We start from the raw sequence: 11,717 nt of genomic DNA, 5'->3' as shown, positions 1-11,717 counted from the left end.
TTTGTATAACATTATTTTTATTTCCAATTATCTCACTTTATTGTTGGCTGACTGTCAGAATTCGAAAAAGTAATTCTTCGAGTTATTATTTTAGTCATCATTGGATAACGTTGTCAATTTCTTATTTTTGTAGTTTACATATAACAAGAAATATGTTTTATTGTTTTTATCATAAATTAAAAAAAAAAAAAAAAGAGAAAGTTTTAGTGCCGTTTGGTAAGTTTTTTTACTTTTTTTTACTAGAAAATGGTAAATATGCTTATGCTTATTTTTGATAAGAAATGAAAGCAAAACACATTTGATACAACACACATAATTTCAATTTTGAAAGCAAGTGCAAAGTGATGGTCAAAAGTGATTGCCGACAATTCAAAATGGTAGTTGTTGTCCACTAAAAGTGTTTTTTTGACAAGAGGTGATTGCAAGACACCAAAGGTGGTTTTTGACCATGGGAGGTTGTTCAAGATGGTCACCGGAGGTGGATGCTAATTACCAAAAGTAGTTTCTAGAAAGAGGTAGTTGCCTGCCATTGAAGGTAGTTTCCGACAGGAAGTGGTTGCACTAATGAGAGATCATTGGCAATGGCTAGATGTGGTTATTGGTTGCAGGAGTTAGTAGCCAATGGTCGACAGTGATGGCCAAAGGTAATTGTGTAGTCGAAGTGGTTTTCCAACAAGAAGTATAGGCTGAAGATGGGAAGTGGTTGGTGGTAGTCGGAGGTAGTTTCTAGTCTCAAGAGGTGATGCCGAAGATGGTTGCTAAATGAGGTCAGTGGCGACGGTAATAGTGATGAGTGGTGGGTGGTGTCTAGGATAAGAGAAAAAGGAAAGGATGAACATTTTACTCCCTAATCTAATAATTCAAATGATAAAGACTTCCTCTAATCACCACCCTCAGAACCCCCACAGACACGTGGCGGGTTGTAACAACCCTCATACTGTTTACTGATTAATGACTGAATGATTACCGTTAATCATTGATTACTGCGAAATGGAACTGATAACTGACTGAAATTGAAACTGAATTGACTGAGTATATGTTAGTTAATTGCATTCTATCTGTTTAATTGTCTGATTATCTGTTCATGTTTATATGTTTAAACTGCTAATTGAAGGCCTTACCGACGGCCGAATCCGAAACCGATTAGTGTTCTATGATCCTTAGAATTAAGGTGATTTTATAGTATAATTATCTGAAAATTGATTGGGTATGATTAAATTAGATTAAAATAAGCCAATTAAAGAGTTTGCCATATTTACCATTTTGCCACTATCTCATATACACACACTTGAGCCTTTTACACTCCACGTATGTGATCAAACCAAACATTTCTTCTCCTCTTCTTGCCTCAACCGACCCAAGCTAGAGAGTGGGAGAGAGTTGAGTTGTTCTTGAGAGATTTGCTTGATCTTGCTTGTAATTGAAGTGTATTTGCATATTTGAGCTCCCTTCTTGAACTACAAGACTAAAGGTAGCTCCATTGTCTTCTTGTCCATGTTTTGAGTTGATTGTTGCATGGTCCATGTTAGATTGTAGAGCTAAGTCATGATTTGGGTCATTAATGGTGAATTGAAGCTTAAGTGTTGCATGCATGTACATATATTGAAGTTTTGAGGTTGTGGTTCATCATACCTCACATGCATGTCCATATTTTGGTCATACTCCATGAGTTCATCTTGTTTTTGAAGGCTTGAGCTCTCTTGAAACAGCATTAAAGCTTTGAAAATGATTTAAGATCATGCATGTCATGTTTGAAGATTGTTCCTGGAAAATGATTTGAAATTGGTTTGAAATTGGGTTTGAATTAAACACCCTTGGGCTTTGATTTCTCGAATTGAGCTTTGAATCATGTTACTCCATGTGTTTATAAGAGTTTTCCAGAAAATGAGCCCAAGAGGATCGGTTTTGATGCATTTAAACTTGAGTTTGAGCTTGGAGGTGCAATCTGGGTTTTCCAGATTTCGCACTTCCGCTCGAGCGGGGAAATTTACGCTCGAGCGTGGAATCCGAGCAACCAGCATCTCTCTGCACTGTTTTGCATTCCGCTCGAGCGGAGTATTGGGCGCTCGAGCGGAGTCATGTCTCAAGCTCGAGCGGGCGTCGAGCGGAGATTTCACCCATCCAGTACTTTTACAGTACGCTCGAGCGGGAAAGTTTGCGCTCGAGCGTGTACCTTTGTTTGCCTGTACGCTCGAGCGGGGAAACCTGAGCTCGAGCGGGACTCTGTTTTTCTGAAAATCCTGAACATGCTTTTAAATGTACATCTGTGCATCCTCATCCCATTCTAGGCATTCTTAGGCCTAGTTTAAGGCATCTTGTTGAGGATATAGATGTAGAACACACCGAGGAATTAGGGATTAAGTTATAATATTTCCCAACTGTATAGCTTAGTGTGTGTTCAACCTGTGAACTGTGTAGGGTTGGCAACTGGGGAGACACGCTCTAGCATACTGTAGCCCAAAACTCTGTGAGTAACAATTGTGTAAAGATATGTTCAACTGATATCTTTTGAATACTGAACTGAACTGTCTACTGAACTGGTATTATCTACTGAATGAATATATGTCCTTTATTTCTGAACTGTACTGTGGCATCCTTAGTACTTACTGTTTACTGTTACTGTTACTGCGACAGAATTCTCTGTCGGTTCCCTCGTGGAACCACTACTGTTTACTGACTGATGGCCATCATTACTGTTTGGTCTTTTAAGACCTACTGCTACTGTTATGCTAATGGATGTACCACATATGACTGTTTACTGTACTGAACAACTGAAATACTGATTGAATTGAACTGTTTTCATTACTGTAAGGACATTCATTCTAAACCCCTTTACGCATTATGTTATTCACTGGGCTTTAGCTCACTGCTCATATATATATGTAGGTGTACAGGCACCAGATCGGAGCTAGGAGCGTCAGGGTAACTCCAGTTTTGTCAAGCCAGCCTTTGTGCCTCCCTGCGAGGTTCCGAGTTGCCATGCTATGGCTTGGGGGTGTTTTGTTTGTTTTCCCCCGTCTGTCTCCATACTGTTTGGACTACTGTACTGTATAGACTGACTGTTTATCGTACTGCTATCAAGGGATTAGGTCCCCGTACTGTGTGACTGTAAATTTTGTATAGACCGTACTGTTTTGTACAGACGGAATGTTTCTGTACTGTCATGTAGGGTTGAGTCCCTAGTTTGAATGGATGTCAATATTGTACATACTGTTCTGTACTGTTTATGTATGAATGCATGAAAAATCTTTTTGGCATACTGACTGTCACAGCTCATTGGACATTGTTTAATTACTGTATTGGCTTCCGCCAGGCCCTGTACTCTGTTTTACTGTATTACTGTTAAGCAGGCCTTCGGTAATCTCGGATTACTGGCCGGTTACGGTACTAAACCCATAGGGCCGGGTTTGGGTCGTGACAGAGTGGTATCAGAGCGATACTTATCACGAGTTATACCGCACACACGTGTCCAAATGAGCTATAGGGTGTCCTAGAAAAGTTATTAGGGCATCTCATGAACTTGAAAAGTGTGTGGTTATGTTATGACTGAAGATCTGCTAATGTGTTAAACTGGTAAACAAATGACTGCTTATGTTTAAAACTGTTATAACTGCTTATAGTGAAATGGACAATGCAAATGAACCTGAGTCCTCATCTACTGAGGCAAGAATGGAAAGAATGGAAAGAATGATCGAACTGATAACTGCTAGACTTGAACAACAACAGAACCAACCGCCCCCACCTCCTCCTCCTCCGGTTCAGCCGGAACCTAATGTGAATGTGAATGATGGGGATATAATTGCTCTCACCCATAAATTCAGCAAGATGAAACCGCCATCCTTTCAGGGAGGCCTCGAATCGTTAAAGGCTGAAGCTTGGGTGCTTGAAACAGAAAAACTATTTGAAGTGTTTCCGTGCTCAGAAGCAAATAAAGTATTGTTAGCTACCTTCACCCTACAAGAAGAGGCTAGAAGGTGGTGGATGTTGATCCGCGACGCAAATACTGTTATGACATGGGCTCAGTTCAAGGAGTCCTTTTTTGAAAAGTATTTCCCTCAGTGTGTTAGGGATAGGAAAGTGACTGAATTTGAACAGTTGAAGCAGGGCACAATGTCCGTTGCAGAATATGAAACCAAATTTACTGAACTTGCCCGTTATGCACCGCATATGGTGGATACTGAGTATAAGAAGGCCAGAAAATTTGAAGGTGGCCTTTATGTGGCAATACTTGACCGGATAAATGTTTTGAAGTTACCGACTTTTGTGGGTGTTCTCGACCGGGCATTGATGGCCGAGTCGAACATTGCAGCGGTGAAACAATCTGAAACACCAACAACTGAATGGCATGGAAAAAGGCAGGGTTTCAAATTCAAGAAAGGCAAGCACAACCCAGCCAACAAGAAACAGAATACGGGGACAACAACTAGCCCCAGTCAAGGGAGTGGATTCATACCACCCTGTCCTGAGTGTGGCAAGAAGCACAAGGGGGTCTGCTACAGAATATCTGGAGCCTGTTACAGGTGTGGCAAGGTGGGCCACATGGTTAAAGACTGCCCCTCTACTCCTCAAGGCAATAGCAAAGCTGCAGCCAGCGGCGCAGCATCAAATGCTCCACCAAAGCCTAACCCTAAAGCTGCCGGGAAAGAGCCTGTGAGGCAAGGCCGAGTGTTCGCACTAGTACCGGGAGATGTGCAGAATACCGAGACCGTTGTGTCAGGTATTCTCTCTATCTGTACTCAAAATGCATATGTACTGATTGATTCGGGGTCTACACATTCTTATGTATCGCATGCTTTCTCACGGAAATTGAATAGACCCTTAGAACCTATGAACTATCTGCTAGCCGTATCATCACCCGTAGGAGGGTCCATGACATGTGCTTATATGTACCCTGCATGTGAAATCATTGTTGGGGATATGCATCTGTTTATTGATTTACTGCCATTGAACATTGATCATTTTGACGTAATATTGGGGATGGATTGGTTACAAAAATATCATGCCACTATTGACTGTGTGACCAAGCAAGTTGTTTTCCGTCCACCTGGTTTGCCTGAATTTGTGTTTAATGGGAGTGGAGTAGTACCTCCTCCGTATTTGATTTCATCTGTGAAGGCTGTTAAACTGATTAGAAAGGGCTGTAAAGGATATCTGTGTTCTGTACTGACTGTGCCTACTGATGATAGTATTAAAACTGATGTGAATTGTATTCCTATAGTCAGAGAATTTCCAGATGTTTTTCCAGAGAATTTGCCAGGGGATTTGATTGACAGGGAGATTGAATTCACCGTGGATGTGATTCCCGGAACACAGCCAGTTTCGAAAGCTCCTTACCGAATGGCTCCAACTGAACTGAAGGAGTTGAAAGTGTAACTGCAAGAACTGTTAGATAAAAAGTTCATCAGACCCAGTACCTCACCATGGGGTGCACCAGTTTTGTTTGTAAAGAAGAAAGATGGCTCACTGAGACTGTGCATTGACTACCGTGAACTGAATAAGGTAACTGTAAAGAACAAATACCCATTACCGCGTATTGATGACCTGTTTGATCAGTTACAGGGTGCTAAAGTATTTTCCAAGATTGATCTCAGATCCGGATACCATCAGTTGAAGGTTAAACCGGAAGACATTGATAAAACTGCTTTTAGAACAAGGTATGGATACTACGAATTTTTGGTTATGCCTTTTGGAGTCACGAATGCCCCTGCTGCCTTTATGGACCTTATGAACAGAATTTTTAAACCATACCTTGATGACTTTATCGTTGTATTTATCGATGACATATTGATTTACTCCAAAAGTGTAGAACAACATGAACATCATCTGAGACTTGCCCTGCAAACCTTAAGAGAACAGAAACTGTATGCTAAACTGTCTAAATGTGAATTTTGGCTTGACCATGTTATGTTTTTGGGGCATGTTGTTAGCAAAGATGGAATTTCTGTTGATCCGCAGAAAATTGAAGCTGTAGTGAACTGGCCTAGACCAACAAATGTGACTGAAGTCCGAAGCTTTTTGGGATTGGTTGGATATTACAAAAGATTTGTCAAAGATTTCTCCAAAATTGCCCTACCACTGACACAGTTAACACAAAAGGGGACATCATTTGACTGGACTGACCAAAGGGAATCTGCATTCCAGGAGTTGAAAACTCGATTAGTGACTGCACCAGTTCTTACCTTACCTTCAGGTACGGATGGTTATACTGTATTTAGTGATGCTTCTCATAAGGGTCTGGGGTGTGTTTTAATGCAGAATGGGAGAGTTATTGCGTATGCTTCCCGACAACTGAGACCACATGAAAAGAACTACCCGACCCATGACCTGGAACTTGCTGCAGTGGTGTTTGCACTGAAAATCTGGCGTCACTATCTGTACGGGGTGACATGTGAAGTATACACCGACCACAAGAGTTTAAAGTATTTCTTCACACAGAAAGAACTGAATATGAGACAGCGAAGATGGCTAGAACTGATTAAAGACTATGACCTACAAATTTTGTATCATCCGGGAAAAGCCAATACCGTTGCCGATGCAATTAGCCGGAAATCGATTGGAAACTTAGCCTGTTTGCTTACCGGACAGAAAGAGTTGCTTTGTGACCTTGAAAAATCTGAAATTGAAATTGTTTTACGAGAACAAGGTGGAACCTTAGCTGCTATTTCTGCTCAACCGGCACTGATTGAAGAGATTAAAGAGAAACAGCAACTGGATGACTTCTTGAAGAAGATCATCGAAAGAAGAGAATCTAAACCGAGACCGGGATTCAAATTTGAGAACAATGTACTGAAATTTCATGAAAGACTGTGTGTACCAGATGATACTGAATTGAAAAGAAGAGTTCTGCAAGAAGGCCACAATTCGAAATTGTCTATCCACCCGGGGAATACGAAAATGTACCAAGATCTGAAACAGAATTTCTGGTGGCCGGGAATGAAGAAAGAAATTGCTGATTTTGTATCCAAATGTCTTCATTGCCAACAGGTCAAAGCTGAACATCAACGACCTGCCGGACTATTGCAACCCCTACCCATACCAGAGTGGAAATGGGAGCATATCACGATGGATTTTATCGTTGGATTACCTCGCTCCAGAAAAGGTATGGATTCCATTTGGGTTATTGTTGATAGACTAACCAAATCTGCTCACTTCTTACCTGTCAAGACGATTTATAATGCGGACAAATTGGCTGTCATCTATATTGATGAAATTGTTAGGCTGCATGGAGTGCCTGTGTCTATTGTTTCTGACAGGGATTCGAAGTTTACATCGAGGTTTTGGCAAAGCCTACAGACGGCACTGGGTACTGAACTGAGACTGAGTAGTGCCTATCATCCTCAGACAGATGGACAGTCAGAAAGGACCATCCAAACTCTGGAGGATTTACTGAGAATGTGTGTCCTTGATTTTCAGGGAGACTGGGAAAGCCATCTGCCATTAGTTGAATTCGCCTACAACAATAGCTACCATTCGAGTATTGGTATGGCGCCTTTCGAGGCATTGTATGGCAGGAAATGTAGATCTCCGATTTGCTGGGCAGAAGTTGGAGATGGGCCGTTGCTTGGGCCCGAGATTGTGTATGAAACAACTGAAAAAGTGAAACTGATACAGCAAAGACTGAAAACTGCACAGAGTAGACAGAAAAGTTATGCAGATGTCAGAAGACGGGACAGAGAGTATGAAGTGGGTGATCACGTTTTTGTGAAAGTGACACCAATGAAAGGCCAGACTCGTTTTGGAGTCAAAGGCAAGTTAGCACCGAGATACATCGGACCATATGAGATCATTGAGAAAATCAATCCGGTGGCGTATCAAGTTGCGCTCCCTCCTGAAATGGAGCATATGCATAACGTCTTCCACATCTCTATGTTGAGAGACTACCTTCGGGATCCTTTCCATGTAATAGAGCCTACTCGTGTAGTGTTGAGCGATGACTACACTTACGAGGAACGGCCTATACAGATTGTTAACAGACGGATCAAGAAACTGAGGAACAAAGAGATCCCGCTAGTGAAAGTTGACTGGCAGAACCATGGTGGTGTGTATGCCACTTGGGAAAGGGAAGATGACATGGCCAAACGATATCCTGAACTGTTTCCACTGAATCCTGCTTTCTTCCAGAATGAAGGTAACTCGAGTTTAGAGGACTAAACTCTTTATAAGGAGGGGAGACTGTAACAACCCTCATACTGTTTACTGATTAATGACTGAATGATTACCATTAATCATTGATTACTGCGAAATGGAACTGATAACTGACTGAAATTGAAACTGAATTGACTGAGTATATGTTAGTTAATTGCATTCTATCTGTTTAATTGTCTGATTATCTGTTCATGTTTATATGTTTAAACTGCTAATTGAAGGCCTTACCGACGGCCGAATCCGAAACCGATTAGTGTTCTATGATCCTTAGAATTAAGGTGATTTTATAGTATAATTATCTGAAAATTGATTGGGTATGATTAAATTAGATTAAAATAAGCCAATTAAAGAGTTTGCCATATTTACCATTTTGCCACTATCTCATATACACACACTTGAGCCTTTTACACTCCACGTATGTGACCAAACCAAACATTTCTTCTCCTCTTCTTGCCTCAACCGACCCAAGCTAGAGAGTGGGAGAGAGTTGAGTTGTTCTTGAGAGATTTGCTTGATCTTGCTTGGAATTGAAGTGTATTTGCATATTTGAGCTCCCTTCTTGAACTACAAGACTAAAGGTAGCTCCATTGTCTTCTTGTCCATGTTTTGAGTTGATTGTTGCATGGTCCATGTTAGATTGTAGAGCTAAGTCATGATTTGGGTCATTAATGGTGAATTGAAGCTTAAGTGTTGCATGCATGTACATATATTGAAGTTTTGAGGTTGTGGTTCATCATACCTCACATGCATGTCCATCTTTTGGTCATACTCCATGAGTTCATCTTGTTTTTGAAGGCTTGAGCTCTCTTGAAACAGCATTAAAGCTTTGAAAATGATTTAAGATCATGCATGTCATGTTTGAAGATTGTTCCTGGAAAATGATTTGAAATTGGTTTGAAATTGGGTTTGAATTAAACACCCTTGGGCTTTGATTTCTCGAATTGAGCTTTGAATCATGTTACTCTATGTGTTTATAAGAGTTTTCCAGAAAATGAGCCCAAGAGGATCGGTTTTGATGCATTTAAACTTGAGTTTGAGCTTGGAGGTGCAATCTGGGTTTTCCAGATTTCGCACTTCCGCTCGAGCGGGGAAATTTACGCTCGAGCGTGGAATCCGAGCAACCAGCATCTCTCTGCACTGTTTTGCATTCCGCTCGAGCGGAGTATTGGGCGCTCGAGCGGAGTCATGTCTCAAGCTCGAGCGGGCGTCGAGCGGAGATTTCACCCATCCAGTACTTTTACAGTACGCTCGAGCGGGAAAGTTTGCGCTCGAGCGTGTACCTTTGTTTGCCTGTACGCTCGAGCGGGGAAACCTGAGCTCGAGCGGGACTCTGTTTTTCTGAAAATCCTGAACATGCTTTTAAATGTACATCTGTGCATCCTCATCCCATTCTAGGCATTCTTAGGCCTAGTTTAAGGCATCTTGTTGAGGATATAGATGTAGAACACATCGAGGAATTAGGGATTAAGTTATAATATTTCCCAACTGTATAGCTTAGTGTGTGTTCAACCTGTGAACTGTGTAGGGTTGGCAACTGGGGAGACACGCTCTAGCATACTGTAGCCCAAAACTCTGTGAGTAACAATTGTGTAAAGATATGTTCAACTGATATCTTTTGAATACTGAACTGAACTGTCTACTGAACTGGTATTATCTACTGAATGAATATATGTCCTTTATTTCTGAACTGTACTGTGGCATCCTTAGTACTTACTGTTTACTGTTACTGTTACTGCGACAGAATTCTCTGTCGGTTCCCTCGTGGAACCACTACTGTTTACTGACTGATGGCCATCATTACTGTTTGGTCTTTTAAGACCTACTGCTACTGTTATGCTAATGGATGTACCACATATGACTGTTTACTGTACTGAACAACTGAAATACTGATTGAATTGAACTGTTTTCATTACTGTAAGGACATTCATTCTAAACCCCTTTACGCATTATGTTATTCACTGGGCTTTAGCTCACTGCTCATATATATATGTAGGTGTACAGGCACCAGATCGGAGCTAGGAGCGTCAGGGTAACTCCAGTTTTGTCAAGCCAGCCTTTGTGCCTCCCTGCGAGGTTCCGAGTTGCCATGCTATGGCTTGGGGGTGTTTTGTTTGTTTTCCCCCGTCTGTCTCCATACTGTTTGGACTACTGTACTGTATAGACTGACTGTTTATCGTACTGCTATCAAGGGATTAGGTCCCCGTACTGTGTGACTGTAAATTTTGTATAGACCGTACTGTTTTGTACAGACGGAATGTTTCTGTACTGTCATGTAGGGTTGAGTCCCTAGTTTGAATGGATGTCAATATTGTACATACTGTTCTGTACTGTTTATGTATGAATGCATGAAAAATCTTTTTGGCATACTGACTGTCACAGCTCATTGGACATTGTTTAATTACTGTATTGGCTTCCGCCAGGCCCTGTACTCTGTTTTACTGTATTACTGTTAAGCAGGCCTTCGGTAATCTCGGATTACTGGCCGGTTACGGTACTAAACCCATAGGGCCGGGTTTGGGTCGTGACACGGGTGGTGATTGGAGGAGCAGGAAAAAAAGAAAAAAGAAAAAGAAAATGTAACCAATGAGAGAGAGAGGGGGTCAAAGGGGGTGGGGGAAAAAGAGGGTGTGAAACATTTTTGTGAATTCAAATAGAAGGACAATAAGAATTTTAGGGAATCAAAATTTTGGGCACTCATGTACTTATAGTTAGTGATAGGAATAATTTTGTTCATAAAAAAATCTATGTATTTATTATTATTTTTTTATCTTTCCACTTATATCGCAATTTCAAAAGATTTATCATTAAATTCTAATTAATATTACTAATTTTTACTGATTTGTTAAATATATTTTAATTTAAGAAAGTCTGACAGCATTTTTCCAAATTCTCTAATTCTATTTTAATGTATGCTTAAATGTTTCATGATAGTTTGAATTTCACAATTTTAAAATTCTTTAAGAATTAAAATAGAAGGACAATAAAAAGGGTTAATTTCACCTTATACCCTTGAATTATTGTCAAATTATATATTTAGCACTTAAACTATTAATTGAGTCTATTAAGTTCTTAAAGTATATAAATCGAAATTTACATAATTCTTGAACTATCAATTGAATCTATTAAGTTATCAATTTAAAACACAATAAAATAATTTGGGTAAATTACACTGACATCCTCTGAAGTTTATATTTATTACAGTTCCTCCCTCACCTTTTGAAAATTACATTTCCCTCCCTGAGTTTTACAGTTTCATTACAAATTCCCCTCTAAGCAATTTAATTTTTTAAAATACCAATTTGGCCCTCACTGGGTCAATTACATTGACACCCATCACATTTTAGAAATTACAATCCCCTCCCTAAAGTTTAAAGTAGCATTGTCAATTGCCCCCTCGGTTAATATTAGTTGGAAAAAAAATTCATTGAAAAGAAAAATTAATTGAAAAAAAATTGTTAGTAAAATTTTTAAATTTCTGTTTAAAAACCAACGTAAACTCATTTTTTGAATTTACGTTTTTTTCTCAAATTTACAAACTGCGACAACAATTTATAAACAAAAAAAAATTATCA

Source organism: Camellia sinensis, chromosome 11 (assembly GCF_055761805.1).
Source record: "Camellia sinensis isolate YWXY chromosome 11, ASM5576180v1, whole genome shotgun sequence".
NCBI classification, from domain to species: Eukaryota; Viridiplantae; Streptophyta; class Magnoliopsida; order Ericales; family Theaceae; genus Camellia; species Camellia sinensis.
Note: the sequence above shows the minus strand (reverse complement) of the source record.